The sequence below is a fragment of the Semicossyphus pulcher genome, unplaced genomic scaffold (assembly GCF_022749685.1).
Source record: "Semicossyphus pulcher isolate SPU_LCO1_2020_fin unplaced genomic scaffold, fSemPul1.0.p SCAF_15, whole genome shotgun sequence".
NCBI classification, from domain to species: Eukaryota; Metazoa; Chordata; class Actinopteri; order Labriformes; family Labridae; genus Semicossyphus; species Semicossyphus pulcher.
The window spans coordinates 16,218,382-16,237,395 of record NW_027211659.1 but is presented as its reverse complement, the minus strand read 5'-3'; the positions used below and the strand labels follow the sequence as shown (position 1 = coordinate 16,237,395).

At 43.1% G+C, this 19,014-nt stretch overlaps 1 protein-coding gene across 2 annotated transcripts in view; it reads right to left on the bottom strand.

Annotated features, from left to right (window-relative positions):
• The window catches only part of LOC138592323 (receptor tyrosine-protein kinase erbB-4-like), a 345,482-nt gene that overhangs the window by 288,000 nt on the left and 38,468 nt on the right, over window positions 1-19,014 (bottom strand). The gene's annotated exons all lie outside the window — the stretch shown is intronic.

Genomic DNA, 19,014 nt, shown 5'->3' with positions numbered 1-19,014 from the left:
TGAGAGATTTGTTGTCTTTATCTTGCCTGGAGGTTTGTGGAGAAGCCACATCCAGGCACACACAGATTGCTTTTTAGGCCCCAAGGAGCCTGATCTGAAGATGTGGTATTAATACAAGTCCAGCTCTGTCAGCCTATCTATCAACATCGAGAGCTTATCCAACACTATCTGTTGTGAGTCTGGCTGTGGCATATGTGCGACCATGTCCGTACAAAATCAGCATCATCTTATACATCTCTGATAACGTTTTGAATATGATTTTTGTGCCTGTTATTGTTGCTTTGCATCAACAACGTTGATATACTTTAAGTGAATATGGCTCGTTATGTTTTCATTGAATAAATGTACTTTTAATACTTATTTTTAGTAGAAAGATGGTCACTGTTGTAATTTCTACTTATCCAGCATCCGGCATCCATATTGTTGACAGCCTTTATCTCTCTGCTTAATTGGATCCAAATTTATAAGACACTAACTCATAAAGTGTCCGTGATATACAATAACTGCCCTACAAAAATGTTTACAACATTAATTTAAAAGCTCAAAAGCATCTATTTTTATTCATATGTGTTCATTTGTCTATAGTATACATGTATAGGCAGCAAAAAAGGTCCAACTCGCACAAGATCCATGCTGTACATAAGCGTCATGAAATTGTTCCGTAAAAGGAGCGAGGCAGCAGAAAAGGCATTTGAGGAAATGTCTCTGACAGGAAACATTTTAGCAATTTAAAGTTGTTCCAAAATTAAAGAAGCTTGCACCAAAAATTATGAATCTCTAATCAAATATCAAAATCTTCTAATAACTTCCATCAAAGGCCTTTTACATCTGCTCTGAGTAAGGAGTTAATACTGAGCGGCTGTTTGAACTAGTCAGAGAGAGAAATTACACGAGCATGTCCCCGCTGAACGCTTATGGCCAGGAGGGGCGCTGTTGTCGTTCCATGAGCCAATCACAGCGTATAGGTGAGTGTGGGAGTGGTTCAAATTAGCAACTGGACCCCACTCAGACCGGCGAACATGACGAAAGAGCGATACAGAGTTGGCCTTCTTTATATTGGACAGGTAGATGCCTCAAACCGGGTAGGACAAGCTAACTGGTGGTTAGCATACTATCGCAAAGGTAACCGGCGGTTAGCATGCTAGCACAAAGGTAACCGCGATGCTGTCGGTGTTAGCTCGGCGGGGTGGGCGTGTTCTCGAACGAGAGAGTGAGAGTGAGCTTCTGGTGACAAAGAGCCCAGGAGGAGGGGCCCAGTTTGAATGTGTTGTTGACAAAATGCAAGGAAGAATCCTACTTATTATACCTTTAAGATCCCAATTATTAATCCCAATTATTAATTTGTATTAGGACAACATTTAATGTACTTTCAGGTACACAGGTAATTTCATTGAAACACGTGGTCTCATTCTCAAGAGAGACCTGCTTAGACAGCAGCAACAACACAGAGCTACAGACATACAGGACATTCAATACAGAGACACAAAACAATAAAAAATAAACAGAGCGACGCTTTCAGTTCAATTTTGTGCTGCATTCCGACTCATGTAAAAAATTTTGCATCAAACTAAGACTTAAAATCAGGTTCGTTACCTGAATTTAGTGCATCGCCTGTTTATTAGTAGCATGTGCAGAATCAGGAGCAATAAAATCTTTTCCTTAATAATTCATAATCTTGTGCTCTAGACGCTTTTACATTACAACTGTCAATACTACTGTTAATTTAACTGCCACCACTACTTCCACTACTAGTAAATAGCTATTGTAAAATTGTTTTGTCTCTTTTGCATTAACCCATACACTTTATATTTTCACTTATATTTTACTAGTTTTTTTGCATTTCTCTTATTTGCACTGTATTTTTGGAGCTATCTGGCACTATAATTTCCTTCTGGATTTATAAAGTTCTATCTTATCTTCTTGAAGCAAAATGCAATGCAAATTGTCTTGGTAATTTCAGTCTCTTAGTCTGGAGTTGGGTGGATAGTGTGCCAGGCTGTACAGAGTCACTGTTATTGATGTCTCACTTGAAGCTAGACAAGGACGAGGAGTAGTGACATTATTCCTCTTGGCCTTCATACGGTAATCATACTGCACTTTGTGCTGTTTTTCAGGGGGTTGAACAAGTTAGTTGTGTTGTTTATTATTTGTTCTTGCTTAATATCACCTGCCCTAAACCAGAAACACCGCCGGACAACTGATGACAAGCCTTTTTGAGGGAGCGGTGTGACTTGCTCTCTTCCTGTTTTAGCGTAACAACAGCTGCTGTTACTACGACAACCACAGACGCATTCAGCTGAAAGTCGCCAGTTAACATGGTCACTCGTTCAACTGAAACACCGTTCTCTGTTGTTAACTCTTCCACTCTAACCTGCCGCTGCAAGGTAGGGGCTTGTGACATGATGTACCAGCTCCCCCAAAGGTGAAGCCAGAACCTCTTGAACGCCCCCTGGGGGAGTTTTCTACAGGCGGAGCACACAGGGAATACATAGCTGTGGTTAGTCAATCACTTTTACCCTGCATAAATATGATTTTCTCGCACACTGCCTAACACTCATGATATTTGATTATTGTTGCTGGGACTATGTAACAGGACTGTCACTGTGCTTCAGATCTCTGTGCTCCACCTTCACTAGGTGTGGGATTAATTCACACATCTCAATATTTTCTTCAACACTTTTTCCAAACCCAACACATCTGACCTCATGAGGCAACACAAACACTTGCTGTTCAGTACAAAACATATTTACACTGGTGTAGCTCCGATAGAGCAATCAGAGCTTTGTTTCCTATCGAGGAAATCAAAACAGAAGTTGCTGTGGGAAGCAACTTTAGATTGTTTTTCCCAATAGAGATGCAATAATCACTACTGTCAAACCAAACACACACACACTGATCATCTAAATATACAGTGGAGGTTTTGTCCCTGCCATGGCAGGCTTCACTCGGCCCTGCTCTGCTGAGTGTTTGTTTTTGGCTCTGGATGTTTACAATACGTAAGGTCTCTGTACAGGAGCCAGGCACATGAGTATGTTTTGGCAAGGTCAACCTACCGCACACAGAGCAGAACAGGTGGAAGTGAATTCCCCAGCTGTACACTCCAGACAGCCAGCGAGCAGGTGACACGCAGGCCGTGCTCTTGGGGGAATGGACAGGCGGCAGAGCTGGGGTCGAGTTGGAGTGGGGATTGTTGCTAGTTCAGCAACTGTGGCCCCCTCCGTCCCCGCATGACTCCATCATTACAAAGGATTACACTGAACTCGCCCTCTGAGGCTTGCTTAACAACCCCAAAAGGAAAAGCAATGAAAGACTGGCTGCGGATGCAACGACCTTAACATCCCAGGCTGCTGTTTTGTTTTGACACACACTGACACGGATGCACATGCACAAGTACTAGCAGTCCGTGAGGCTTAATGACATGAGGAGGAGGTCACAACTTTGAAACCTATGTGAGGAGTTATTTTACTTGTTTTGAAACTGTCTCAATTTAATACTGGTGCCTTAATAAGACTTACAAAAGCAAACCAACACCCAGCAGTGGTTGGTCTGCCAGAGAGGGTCATTGGTCTGCATGTTTTCCCTGTGCATGTGTGGGTTCCCTCCTGGGTATACTCCGGCTTTCCTCCCACAGTCCAAAGACATGCTCATTAGATTCATTGTTGACTCTAAAATTGGGTGTGAGTGTGAGCGTGAAAGGTTGTCTGTCTCTGTGTGTCAGCCCTGTGATTGACTAGCGACCAGTCCAGGGTGTTCCCCCGCCTCTCGCCCAGTGACAACTGGGATCGGCTCCAGCCTCCCACGCAACCCTGGACAAGGAAGGCGGTATAGATAACGGATGGATGGAGTGCACTGCATGCAAAACAATGAGCTCAGAGGAGCCAAATGCAATACTATTTCATTACTGTGGTATTGGGGAGGCTGTGGATCAGAGGTAGAGCGTGTCGTCTTCTAATTGGTAGATACGCCGTGTGATCTCTGGCTCCAGCAGTCCTGCATATATATTAAAGTGTCCTTTGGCAAGACTAAATGTGTGTGAATGTGATTACATTGGCTTCTGATGTGCAGCCTGGCACGTTGTATAACAGCCTCTGTCATTAGTGTGTGAATGTGTGAGTGGAAGGGTGAATGCTGACATGTAGTGTAAAGCGTTTTGAGTGGTCGGAAGACTAGAAGTGCAGTGCGGCCCATTTAGTGGGCCAATGTAGGATGCACCATGGGGTCTGATCATGCCACGCTCCCTCCTCTCCAATAAGAAGGAAACACACTGCCTCATTAGCAGCTCTCCCTAATGAGCGTCAATAATCCACAATCATTATGAAGAGTAACTTCAGCATAAAGGTTAGCAATCCATTGTATCGGGGGAGAGGTGTGGCATTTGGAAGTGAAACCCTAAAGATGCATCAATCACAAAGCAGCAGCAGTTAAACACAGCAAAGGTTAAAAATCCTGCTCGGCAGCAACAAAGGCACAAGCTTGTCTCGTTCAAGCGTTCAGGAACTGAATCCTTTGTAAAGTTATTTTTTTCCAACAGCCTGCGAACGCCTGCTTTAATCCCCGTGAGGCCGATAGAAAATCCAATCAGTCTCCATTTGTCTAACTCTCTTATTATAGTTATTGTAGATCATGTCAGCAAGCATCTGCTCTGAAAGCACAAGTGGAGATAAAGAATGAGCGGGAGACTCTCTCCAGAGCTCCTGCAGCCGACTAGATCTTCTTTATGGTTCAACAGTCGTCATAAAGCATCATCTCGTATTCAAGGGACTCCCAGGGTTTACTGCTTATCTAAGGAAGAAGCCACAAAGATGATGTGATGACGGCAATACTGTGTGTTTCAGTGAGTGTTAAAATTTTAAAGCAAATAGTCCCTTTCCAGGATTTTTTCCTATTATATGTTATAGTTTCGATTTTGAAACGTAATGTCTCGTAGGGTTTTCTTTAATTTGCTTCATGCGAAGCTGGTATGTAGGAAACGGGCTCCGCTATTAACCTGAAATCAGAGCAGTCACAATGGATTCCAACACTGCATAGCGTTCATTCTTCACATTTAACAGCCTATCAAGGTTGGCTGGTACTTCGTATTCAAAGAGGAAGATATTTGGAGGTTTGTGCTCTGATTCTGGTAGTAACATTATGTCACCAAAATGACATCCCACTCGTTACAAAAACTACTGTTATTGAATGAAAGTGTAAAATTGCTGCTTTTATTGATGCAGATGAAGCATGCGTTACCTCATAACAGCTTCCACGTTGAATATTTAAACGCACACAGGAATTGCTGCACAAACACAACAGCACATATAGCTGAGGATTGATTTACAACATTCCCATGGAGACGTGTGCAGCAGAAACAAAGTGCTGTGTTAATTCACTTAACCTCTATTGTTCTGTGCTGTCGTGCAGAGATGTTATTGATTCCTGCGCTGCTCTCTTGCATGCACACACACACACATACGTGCATACCATTACACATCACTGAGCCGCAGCAGAGGCTAGATGTGAGAGATGAAGAAAGAGAGAGGAGCGTTAGATCAGATGAGATGAGACCCGCGGTGGCTTGAAGTCATCGGACTCTCACTGAGCCAATCAATACACAGAGAGAGTTAGACAGAGGAACATATTTGTGTTAAGCAGGGATCCAGTCCCTGTGGGATGTGCAGTCTGACTCACTTATAATTACAGCACGAGGCTAGCCTTGCCGACTTGATGTTTTGGATGCAGCTTTGAGAGGATCCTGTTGAGAGTGATTTTGAGAACGCTTCCTGATCACAAACTGAGCTCTCATCCGATTGGACTTTCAAACATCTTCCTGCACTTTTAAGAGGAATCTACAAGCTTTTTTTTAAAGACCAGAACTACTTTAAGAAGACTGGTTGACTTTTTACTTTGGAATTAGTCTTTTGCTATTTTTGCATATCAACTGTATATAAGTTGTAGTGAATCTATACAAGGAAAAAAGGGTCTAATGTATTGTATGAGTGTACTTAAAGGAGCAATTCGCCCCTGGAAAAAGCCACTGTGAGTCAAAGCTGGTGTTCTCTGTAATCAATTGAAGCAATAGTATTTGAAATTGGCGCCATAGCTGTGGAGAAAGTTGTACAAACAGCTTGTGGTTTCGCCAATTCTACATTCCTACAACACCCAGCATGCATTGCGCCCCTCCCTCTGAAAGGAACAGCCCAGTGGGAGATGCTCGAGTGAAATAGTACCATTTCACTGCAAGCGATGGCTCAGAGCGCTACAGAATCCAAAATACAACGAGAATATACCAGTGGATTGTCTAAATAATCTTCAGGTCTGCAGTCTACATTTCAAACCTGACGATTTTGAACGAGACATGACATCTGAGGCGGGTTTCTGAGGTTGAAGTGTAGTTTAGCGAGCTCCCTGGCCTCCGCCAGGTGACACGTTTTAGGTAGTCTGGTGGAGGTTTCCCAGGGCCCATTGGAGAAGCAGATAGCGTCCTCCAAAGGCACAGAGCCAAATCGCATTTTTTTCCCACCATAATGGCATTAGCTCCCCATAATAGCACGATAGGACTGAGGTTTAAAATTGGCAACTGGCCCTTTAACATACCAAAGAGACATGTACAGCTCCACAGTTATCAGTAACACAAATTTGGTGAGAATTGGTTAGAGCATAGCAGGGTGCCCAGTTGACACTGAAATGGAACATTTGTCCGATACTCCATCAATCCATCCATCCATCCATTATCTTCGGCTTATACAAGGCCAGGTCGCAGTGGCAGCAGGCTCAGCAAGGTGACCCAGGCGTCCCTCTCCCCAGCAACATTTTCCAGTTCCTCCTGGGGGATTCCGAGGCGTTCCCAGTCCAGACGGGATATATAATCCCTCCAGCGAGCTCTGGGTTTGCCCCAGGGTCTCCTCCCAGTTGGAAGTGCCTGGAAAACCTCCAAAGGGAGGCGCCCAGGAGGCATCCTAATCAGATGCCCCAACCACCTCAACTGGCTGCTATCGATTTCGGCATTTGTCCGATACTGCAGATCTTTAGTGCTGGACCTGTAGGTCTTTATTTATTTATTTTTTATGTAACTGATCAGCCATTAAATACCACATTTTTATTGTTTTGGGGTTTTTTGTCTCTTTTTTGTCTCCTTTTTTTATTGTGTGTAGAATGTGCTGTACAGGAGGGACAAAGCTCCACAGGTTAATGCAGGGACATGATGACCAAAGGCACAACAGCAGAAGGCAACAGCAACAATGACAAAGTTTGAGTGAAAGAATGAAATATGAATGAATGCAAAAAGCCCTTATATATATGTATATATATATATATATATATATATATACAAATGTTCAATGTTAAATGTTCAAAATAAGCCTGTGTTTCCTGTGTGGACCGACTGACCCTCCACAGCACGGAGCTTCTGTATTCTGTTATTCTTTGGACTTTCAGCTCTGCTGTAATTATCACTAAAACAGCATTAGCTTTTCATGAATTGCTCATGTTTCTGGCCTTTTAACTATAAAGTGATGAATGGCTCCTTATTTAAGACTAATGTGAAATGTATTATTAATCATGGCCTAATTGAGACATTATAATAATTAGGTGTAGTTAGCAAAAGGTACATCTGGTAAAAGTTCTTTAGGGAAACTGGAATCATACCACACATGATGCAGTGAGGCTGGAAATTTTAGTTAAGCTATAGGTTTTAAGTTTAATGTTGTGCATGTTCTGTTTTTATTATGTAAAGGAAGAAAAATGACCAAAAAACCATGAGGCACTAGTTGATTTCCATTAATGTACCCAGTGTTATTCTTTACAGTTTGGGGTCTGCACTGTTCCCTGAGTTCCCTCCCGGGTGTACGCTATCTGCCACTTCCATAAAGTGAAAGAGTGACTGCAAAAAAAAAGATGCAACCCCTACGCTATGAACGCTCCCGCAGAATAACACACTGTCTAGACAGCACATACACAAAGGAATAAAAAAAAAGAATCCCTTTGTCCACACAAATCGTGACAAATCACTTTGCCCTCGACTACGGAGCAGGAGACGTATGGAAACTGTGAAGATTGAGAAGAAAACACGGGTGAGAAATAAAACAAAAGTCACCGAGGGGCGCTGAGAGTGTGTGTGTGTGTGGTGCAGGGGAGGACACTATTGTGAGGTAAGGTGCATGTACTGTGTGTATGAATCAAATGGCTTTTTGCTATTTATATCATTGCCATAACACACTCCCTCACACACACACACACTCCCAGACTTGTGTCCACAAATTTCCTCCATCGCCAACAGGAAGCTCATGACGGTATTGGCCTCTCCACGCTTGTCTCTGGAGATCTGGGTCACAGGCGGTGCTGGTGAAGTGGCCAGAGCCCGGTGGGCCTCAGAGAAAACCAGTCTGCTACCGGTTTCCTAAACCCACCCCAAAACCTTTCGCCAATCCTACCGCTCACTCCGCCATCTGCAGCAGCATCTGCTCTGATATTCCGACACCAAGTTCGGCGCTCTGAATGACGTCTCGGCTTTAGAAGGAGATTTTGTGACACAATATTCCCATGATTTATGCATCAGATAGTTGCACTGCTACATTGTCTGTCTTGAGTGAGTAAAGCAGTAGAAAGCACACGTTCTCTGGTTGTTGCTGACTGCTTAAAATCTGTGTGGAATTCAAAGCATGGAACGGGCTGAGAAAATCTTTAGGGTTCCGGGCATGGTTCGGGAAAAGTTGGCGTTTGAGAGCTACAAGGCTCGCCTCTGCCAACTGCAATTTATAACAAGGGCTTCAGTGGACAATACCAAGTATAGGGCGGGAAAATCAATGTAATAATGAAGGTAATTTTTCTCTGGAGTTAAAAATTACAGTATGAGTGCTGCTCCAACGGTGCAAGGTAATGCCCTGTGTTGATGTTTAACTGAAGTCTTACAAAGCCATCGATACGAGGGAATCAAAAGGCGGCTGTCAGCAGCGGGAGGGGCAAACGAGTTCACGAGTTTAAAAAGTATATCTGTAAAAGAAACATCCATCCTGTTGAATATTGGCTTGTCTGTTTCTGCAATTAAAGACAGATTATTCACTCTGGACAAACTGACTCGAGTTTCCTTTATTCTGGGATCATTTTAACACGAGGGGAAAGTCGAGCCGTGATGACTTACCTTGACTTATTTAAAGAAAAGTTTGTCTTTATCTGCACCGAATTATGTTTGCTGCTCTTCCTACTGAATAACAGAAAGTGAAGTTTGACGTACTGTAACAAAGCATGTGCAAAAGCCCCCCCCATCACCTTTTCAGCAAATACACCGACACACACTCGCACTCACGCGCCCTCACTCACCCTACAACTCTCCTTCTGTTCTTTCCTCTGCTTAGCTCAGTAAGCATGAGACACCAGAGAATCCCATTCATCAGGTTTACTCGCCAGCTAAACAGATGGGGTTTGAGCAAACTCCTGCGGTTTCCCCCGAGACATATTACAAACCACATCCATTCAGTGTTCATGGAGAGAGTAGAAGGGAGGGAGGGAGAGGAGGAGAGCTTTGAATGCGATGGAGAGAGATTGTATCTGGATTCATATCAGCATCAAAAAGTGATTCCGGTTATTCTTTTCTTCCCTATAGGATTCGCACTCAAGTACAAACATGATAAGACACACATTTGAATTCCAATCCTGCTGAGAGCCTTTAATATTAAGGGTTTTTCTCAGACTGTCACAATCATTATAACCCTCCTAATTCCTACAAGGTTGCCTAACATGTAGGTGAACCCACAAACTTCCACAGTTATCTAACTACGGTTGGCACATGGGCCTGGTACAAGTCTTAAAATGTGGTTTGCATGAAGCTTGTTGATGATTGGTTAATTGGTCCGTGGGAGAACCACAGACCAATTAACCGATCTCTTTCTCTTTAAAAGCCTTTCAAATACAAACATGCAACTGAACAGCTCATTTATTCTTAACCCTCACCCTGCCAACATATTCAACACACAAGGATTACCCACTGGTAGTGGAATAAACTACGATAGGAAACAACCATCATAGTAAAATGCTACCTTCTTTATTTAAGCACCATTAGATATGTCATTTATGTCATTTGCAAAAAAAACAATCCAAAGCTGATATTGGCTTAGGCCCCGATCAGACACAACGTGTTTTGCAGGCTGTAAAACGTGAGGCGCTCCGCACTGCCTTTTCTGTTGAAGCCTACGGTTAAAGCTCCCTCAGTCTACATGTCGAAGTGTCCTTGGGCAAGACATTGAATTGCTCCCGGTGGCATAGCCAGCGTGTACGAATGTGATAACTGATTGACAGTTGGGCACTTTAGGTAGCAGCCTCTGCCATCAGTGTATGAATGTGTGTGTGAATGGGTGAATGTGACATGTAGTGTAAAGGCAGCTTTGAGTGATCGCAAAGACTAGAAAAACGCTATATAAGTACAGTCCATTTACCATTTACCTACAGAAGGTCCGCCTCTCCATTCATCCAATTGGACAATGTGAAAAAAACACCAATGACGTCGGGCACTTATCTGCTTTGAGTTCACGTTTTTTTCAACTCGAGGCGCTCAGAGCGGTTCCTCAAAAATGCGAGGCGCTCAGCAATGCAAAAGTTGGTGCAAAAAACGTCCCTCTCATTGAAAACAACTACAAAAAAGCCGCCCCCAGCTGCTAAAACGTGTTCTGAAAGTCAGAGGGTTTGAGCCCTGGCTCATTAAATACACATGTCGAAGTGTCCTTAAAGGTACAAGACATGTAACTCCAAAGGCTTGGCCATTTGGTGTGCGTGTGTGTTTGTGAGTTAGTTCAATTAAATCTCAATGGGAATGTTGCCCCTCTGCTTGGCAGCCTTCACCATCAGTGTTTGAATTTGTGTCTGAACAAGAGGAATTTAACATGTAGTATAAAGCATATTATTAATTATTATTAACAAGCATGAACTATTAACCATCATTTATGGAACGCTACAGTTTATTTGTATAATGTGTTAAATGATATTGTGTCAAAAACTTGTGATAATCTGTTACAGCTGCATCTGTATGTGTCTCATTCAAAATGACTGAGAGTGCCATACCACCATGATCGTGTGATACATCAACATTAGTAGCCGTGGCAAACATTCACTCAATAAATAGTTCCATCTTTTAAAAGTCTGCATAGACAGAATTGGCGAACCCAGATGTTTCAAACAGTGATGAAAAAACGAACCCTTAGGAACAAACTGATGAAAAAACTGGAATGATTTCAGGAAGTTCATGTGAGGTGTGACACAAGGTTTCCCTCCGGGGTCTACAGGTACCCCAGTTTGTAGGATTGTGGTTTAGGTTGAGAAAAGAAAGAAGAAAAGCAAACAACAACAACAGAGGCTCACAATGAAAATGCTACTTTTGTGAAAGTTTGATCAAAGAGACACGCTGTTGTCCACTTTGAAAGTGGCCTTCAACTGTGCTTGCTTTAGTTGGTCAACAAAGCCCACTACAGCAGTTGAAAGCGAGGGTGACTCTTCAAAGGACAAGAATGCGACTTGTCTGACTTTGTACACAGTAATTGTTGCAAACAGTGTGCACACAGCGGAGATGCTGTGCTGTTTGGCACTGGGACCGTGCGGAGCCCTTTATGCTATTTCAGATGTTACCGTGATCAAACTCTATACCAGCCCCTTTGGAGCAGACAGAGGACGTGCCAGAATGTCATGCTGGGCTCCGAGATCTTCGAAATGAAAGATAGGCTGCATCTTTCTTTCTCCACATGAAAATCATTTCCTTCCATCTGTGTAAAATGCAGATGCTTTCTAGGTTTAGACGTTAAATTACACTCACTTATACGAGTCAAAAAGCGTTAAGAATCAAGGGAAGTCCAGCGTCTCTTGACTTGGATTCCTTTCCTGTAAACATTCATCCAATCGGCCCTCTTCCTCTGACATATTGTAACAAATGCACAAAGAATAGTTGCCCTGTGCAGTTTAACAAGCAAATAATACAGTGAGAATGAAGCACTATTGATCCCCTTTTGCTGTTGATAAAGCACAAGACCCTGGAACAGCATCAAGTTACAACAGCGTGACTCCCAGATGGATTCTGGTGATAGAGCATTTATACAAATAGACTTGCCTTAGAGATGCCAACGGCTCTCGGTTGGCAACGCAGCAAAGCAGCATGCCACTGTAACAGACACCGAGATCCGTGTCAGCTTCAGCCTCTTTAGTTGGAGTATTTGGGCAGAAACGCAATCTTCTGGTTCCCGAGGGAGCTCGGCACAAAAGGCAGAAATAGGGAAAGTGCCAGACTCTGTCCAAAATGATACACGTACTCTCGTCTCTGCTCAGCTGGGATCTGTTGAAATCACTTCACCGTCTTTCGTGCTTTTGTACGGAGCAACAATCTCACTGAGATGCCTCCATTGCCTGTGAGTAGGAGATCGGGCATGGGTCCATATTTGCAGGAGCGTTTGTTTGACACTGGGTTTCTTGGAGCACGGTTTGGGATCTGTAGAGCCGTTTATACACTTTCAGAGATCCCTGTGTTCTGTTGATGGCGTAGATGACTTTCCTATTGCTTAATCTTCAATTGCACTTAGAACAATACCCAACGGCATCAAATGAACATGGTCACAAGGTAAGCCAACTCTTTGTTTAGCTCCATAACCTCTAAGATATTGTTGCCAGGGTAATGCTTTTGGGTTAGCATAACAATGATAAAGCCTCTGCAGGAGTGTTAGTAACGAGTGGACTGTGAGTACCACCTTGTATTTATTATGTCTTTACTGCAACATTAATCTGTCTGCACGACCTCATAGATCAGGGGCCAGATTGTGATCATGAATGGTGTGAATCTAATAGACATGCTGCCCGGACAAGCCAAGTAAGTCATCAATTAGGCCTGACTTTGTCCTGGCAGCATGTTCACATCGGCATAATTTCACCAGCTGTGTTCCCTCTTTCTCCATCCCAATGAGAACCGAAAAACAGTTGGTCTGTAGCTTATCCTGCTCTCACGTCTCACCCTAGAGAAGCTGTAAGAAACACAAGTGTACCATTGCCATATTAATAAATCAAAGCTAATCCAGTACTTTTTTTATCCACTCCTGACTGGGCCATTATTCCTCCGGCACTCCGCGCGTGACTCCGTTTCAGGTGACTGGCTCCATGCATGTGTTGTACATGTACCCTGAGGCCACGCTGCAGGAATCCCTATCAGCTCACAGCTCAGGATAAGAAATACAGGCGGCTTATATAGTTGAGTAAGCAACAAAGCGCTAGCTATGTACCAGAACGGCAAATGAAACGCTGACAAAAGGAGATATATCTGCGACCAATTTAGTCACCTTGGTGAGGCAGTGGAATATAACACCACCTGGTAAAGCACTGTGAGTACAGACTTGTGAAGAAAGCGCTCCTAACTCCGCCAAATCAGGTCCCGTCTGCTCGATAAGAGGATGAAACAGCCTGTGCTATGGAAGGGAAAGCATATTTGTGACTCTTCCTAGATGCTGGCCTTTTGTGCAATACGAGGACGCTGCGGAGAAGAGGAGGTAATTCTGCTCTGAATCCTGGGATGTGAAATGCTGGGGGGGCTTCAATCCTTTTGAGACTGTACTTTTCTAATATTCCACGGTCCAGACTGATTAATATTTACAATTTATCACAGAAATTGTCATTGTAAGATGAAAGAACGAGGGGAATTTGACATCAGAACAACAAACACTAAGAGGCTTTTCTCTCTATTGAAGCTGTTTCAGCTGCAGGTGATAATCACTAATGCTCACCGTGATGTAAGGACCAAGAATTGTGAGCCTAAAAGAGACTGATGGAAATCTTTTCTTTATGATGTTTTAAAGCATAATGATTCTTGATTGCAGGCTGCCGACAGAAGAACAGCTATGAAATACCTCATGATTACAGAGTCATTCCAATGCCAGTAAAGAATGAAAATGTGCGATGAGTGTTTATAGACTGCTCATAAACCAGCCAGCTGACACAATCTGGCAATTTAAAGCACTTAACCAAAGTCAGAACCCAAACAATAGATTATTATTTTTGCAGATAACTGAAGAAAAACATGCCGTAGGAGTTCCAGTCTCGTCTGCAGCATCCAAAGCACAAAGTCGGAGTGAGAAAACCCCTGCAAGGCTATCCATCCAGCTAAGCCATGGCTCTGTCTGCACTTATTGGCTCCTTCATTCCCCTCTTAAATCTCTCTGCACAGTGCAATTCAATTCACAAATAAAAACCTCATGTTGTTTAATTACATATTTCCCCGTATTGACTTGAATTTCAATAGTGTTGGTTCGCAGTTCATTAAAAGTCAGTCAAGTCTGAAAATAGTCAATATTATTAAACAAACGGCCTCTGGAAGAAGAGGTCACAACTTGCAATCTCAGCAACTTCGTACACTTTTGGTTTTTTTTTGATGCCGTTCTGTATGCATGTAGGACGCAGGTTAATTTCACGGAGCAACTCCATTACCCTGTCTCTATCCTTCTCCTTCTAATATCCAGTATCAGCTCTGTTAAGAGGTATTAACAGGTTTAAAGGACATTGCAAATTGGCTGCAGAGGGGAACGGTCGACCTGTGCGTGAGGAAGTGTGAGGATTGTGAATAAATCAGGCCTCGGTGTCTTAGTGGACCCGATGAGCACGCGCTGTGGCAAACTTTATATGCATCCTGAGAGCAACTCCTCAGACTGAATCACAACTCATAAATTACACAAAGAGTGCCATGATGGTGAAGCTATAGCGAGTTGCATTATAAAGCACAAAAGCTGTAGGGTATAGCATATAGCTGTACTGTTGGGCAGAAATAAATAAGAGAAATCAGCGTGCTAGAAGGCTCTTACACACATGCACACACTTCATGTGTACTTGTAACCTCTGGAAGGTAACCAACAGACATGATGGGCACCGAAATCAATAAATTATCCAATACATTTTTCATCCATAAGCACAAGAAACTGTTTGCATTGCAGTTAGTCTTTACTCCATACTTTTTGGCCTTCTCATCAAGCCTAAAACTGACTTTTTAAGCTTAAGATGGCAGATCTGGTTTGCAGACATCATTAGACTGCAGACTACAAGAGCTATCGAAGTGTGTATTCCAGTTCCATTGCCAAGCAAGGTGAGCAGAGAAGAGGGGGAAAAATGTTAACACCACTGTCATCTCACAACCAGTCCCCTGATGGAAAGGACAGACACACAGACATGTGATCCACCCGTGCAAGAATAGGATGCAGCACAAAGAAAAGCACTGTTACTGAGGTTGTGATCATGCAGACACAAAACTATTTCTGTGTAACGTATACAACACATCGAGGGACACACACAGTGGCCTCAATATACCTCTTGTTCGAAAAAGCACAGTGATCCTTCTCACCCATGCTCAACGCAGCATCTCGTGATTAAAGGCCCAGTGGTGAACAAGCAAACGGACATTTGAAGAGATTATATCTTTGAGGGAAATATTGAAAGTGTATCATTCTGTCCTTTGTTTTGGTTTCTGTGCAGCACAACTTTACTGGTTTGGTTCACACTCGCTGCTCTCACCAAACGAATATCAGGGAGCAGCTGCAGGAGTTATTTTCAGCAAAGAAGCTCTGATGGCCCAAAAGTACCAATTTTGCCAAGCATCAAATGGTAGGCAGAGTTTACAGCTAGGCGGCCAGAAATGTTCACACATGCAATGGTGTGGTCAATGGGGGCGGTGTCTGCTGGATTAGTCAACAGTCAACTTTACAGTGTAATGATTTTTGAGTGTTTTGTTTCCAGCTTTTTGAATTAATGGAGGATTATACCTAATGTAAGAGGTAGCTCAAACATCTGAGAGAGCAGCCTCTTGTTTCTATAGCAGGTTATCATGACTCTTTTGTATGACTTTTATTACCCAGTATTGCATGTAACTTACACTGTAAACAAATATTTGATTGTCAAACATGTTTGATACAGTTGGCAAAGTAATTGTAATTACTCTGTTGTTACATCCCATCAAAGTAAACCAGTTTAACTTGGCAAGTAAGAAAGTTTTTCTCACGCTGGTGCTCTGTGCAGGCCCTCATACAACCTCTGCCTGAAACGACTCAGTCTGTCCCTTTAAGAAACCCCGCCCCTACAAACTTTCTTCTGATTGGCCGGCTCTCCAAAGCCTGCTGTGGCTGCAATTTGTGATGTCACAAAGTGCAGCATGTAGAAAAAACTGTGTGAAACCCGGCGTTCACAGCAGACTGAGCTGAGAGGTCTGGGGATTACTCCAACATACTTTTAGCTACAGATTTGAAACTTCACCCACGTTTATTCTGGACATCCAACATTGTAAAATTATACATGTCTTAAAATGGGAAACAGCAAAATACCCCCTCTTTAAGTCTAATAGGTGTAGCTTTAAGGGTAGGTTATTTCCCTGCAAGGCTGTTCCCATGAGGGTAAAATCATTTCCAGTTGGCAAGAAGCATGAAACTTCACCACTTACGCATTTTGTAAAAGTATGGAAATTGGAACATGGTCATTTGGGCTGATGATCACAGCCTCTGGCTGAAGGGTCATGGGCTGACTTGCTGTAGTGTGCTTATTTTTAGTGTGCCCATTCTCTTCAACAACTCTGGTTTTTAACTCTCTCCTGCCTTGCTGATAACACACAAAATAAGCCTTCCACACTGTTTGTCCACCAGCATAGCCACTGGGGGATTTCAGGAGGCTTCTGTTAAGCCTCTATGGAGGCTCCAGCATTCTGCAGGCCAACTGTCCACGCAGACAGAGTGGCCATTGAGGATCTAGGTGAGTAATAACACTTGTGACTTGTATTCACATGTCTAAGCCTGGCCTCCATCCAGCCGAGTGTATGAACACGGTCCTGTGGGAAAGCTGAGACCAAGAAGAAAAGGATTGCAATATTCATCCTTTTGGCTGGTATTAGAGGCTGAACAAACGGCTTTGTTAGGAGCCAGCTTACCATCACTCATTATGCGTAATGCAACAATTTGCAGGAACAGCGCACATCATTAATGTGGATTTTATTGAATATCAGTAGGCTTAATTCATCATTAAAATATTGTATGCAGCAAGAGTCGATGTAAAACAACAACATATAAATGTCTTTTATTGTGAAAGGATCAATACTGCACACAGTGTTGGATTTAATTTAGGAAGTAGTGTCATATGAGGTGTGGTGCTCATATGGTCTCAGTAGGCCAGCAGATAATCCTTTCACTCATATCCGTGGGACACACATGCTAGCACACACTTATGGCAGGTGACACGGCTAACAGAGCCAAAGATGACACATGACATTACATCAGATTTCATATGGTAAGCTTCAGATGATTCCCAAAATAGTCAGCCAATTAGAGGTAAAAATGAATGAAGACGGTTGAATAGGATTCCCCCTACCGCTGCTGTAGGAATGATATCATATAGTGGTACGGACAGACTCTTCTATGTTGTAAATTGCATACATGAAAAAATGATATGTAATTACTGTAACAGATTCAATATATTTCTTTTTATTTGCAATGAGGCTTAAAAACACTTCATGCAAAGAAGCATATGAGTGTATCTTGAGCGAGGCCAGCTCGTTCTGTTTCTTAAGTGTGTGTCTGCGCATATGTGCATGCATGAGCTTACATGGTAGCACTTGTGAAGAAGTGTCTGAAATTATTGTTATTCTACGCGCATCATCCTCAATCCTTCAGCAGACCAAGTCTCAGACAGTCTCTACCCCTATCACACACACACACATACACACGCACCGGTTACTGTGGTAACAGCAAATCTCTACCATCGGTCTAAGTCCTGACTGAACCCCACACAAGAGTAAAAGCAAAGTGTATCCTCACTGATCCGGCACCTTTGTAGAGGATGATGATGACACAGAAGATAAAAGGGGCTGTCTGTGTCCAACTGATTTAGCTGTTGTTGGAGGAGGTAGTGCTGATACTCTTTTTTTTTTTTAGTGTGTTGCAGTGACAGGCAAACCTCTTTTACAGATAATGGACTCAGAATAATCAAATGATTCATGAAATTAATTTCATGCAGCCTTTGCCACTTACCAAATTTGTAGCAATAAATAACGTTTTAACTACTTTGGTCTTCACCTGCTATATTGGCCGGTTTGTGCAACATTCTGGTGCTTTCCAGCTGGGTTATTTCAGGGATTGTGTGTATTTTCTATGATGATTTACTGTGGGTTTAATTTATTGAGGGAATTGCCTGAATTCCTTTGGTATTGTATGGAGTCAAAAGGCACCAAAATGTATACTGTTCAGTGTTTTCTGGAATGATCATTAACATTCCTTTGTATTTAAACATGTCACTGCAGGGCATTTCATCACATTTCAGAATTCCAGTCCTGCCACTGTCCTGAATGAATCCTCTGTTCTTAATATGATCTGTTAAGATCTACAAGCCACATTTTCTCCTCCCCTTTTCCATCTTTTGCCCCATTGTCCTGACGTCCATACAACTCAAGTGTACAACTGCCCTCTGTCTGACCCTCCACTGCCACTTTGTATGCCTCATAAACCTCAACGTCTCTCAAGCCTCTGCAAGTACCACCATCCACCCTGCACCGCCATGGGTACGACGCCAGCCTAAGCCACTCCAACACAACTGAGTGACCAAACTCAATTACATGTCCCATTTATCTCTGCTGGGGCCGCCTGGCCCTGTGGCTCCAGTGTAAATCTCCGGTCCCAGTCAATAATCTATTCTCAAACTCGTCCAAGGGCCCTCCATTGTCATTAGACATCGGTTTGGCAGAGGGACGATGAATGGGGGGTGGGGGAGGGAAAACAGAACAGAAGAGGGAGAGAGTGAAGTGGTGGGAGGTGATAGGAGGCTGAGAGACCAGAAGCCATCCATCTACCCAACGACTTGTGGTCACAGTCCATTATGGGTCCTAATGCAACCAAGCATCACACATAGCCAGTGTGAGGCCTGAGCAATGCTCTAGCGAAGGTCAGGTTGGGGCCCTCCATGCATTGCCTCGTGATAGATGTAAAGGCAAAAACAAGATAGTTTCCTTGAGCTCGGATGTCCAACTCATACGTTTTACAAAAAGTTGCCTTCTAGATTCAT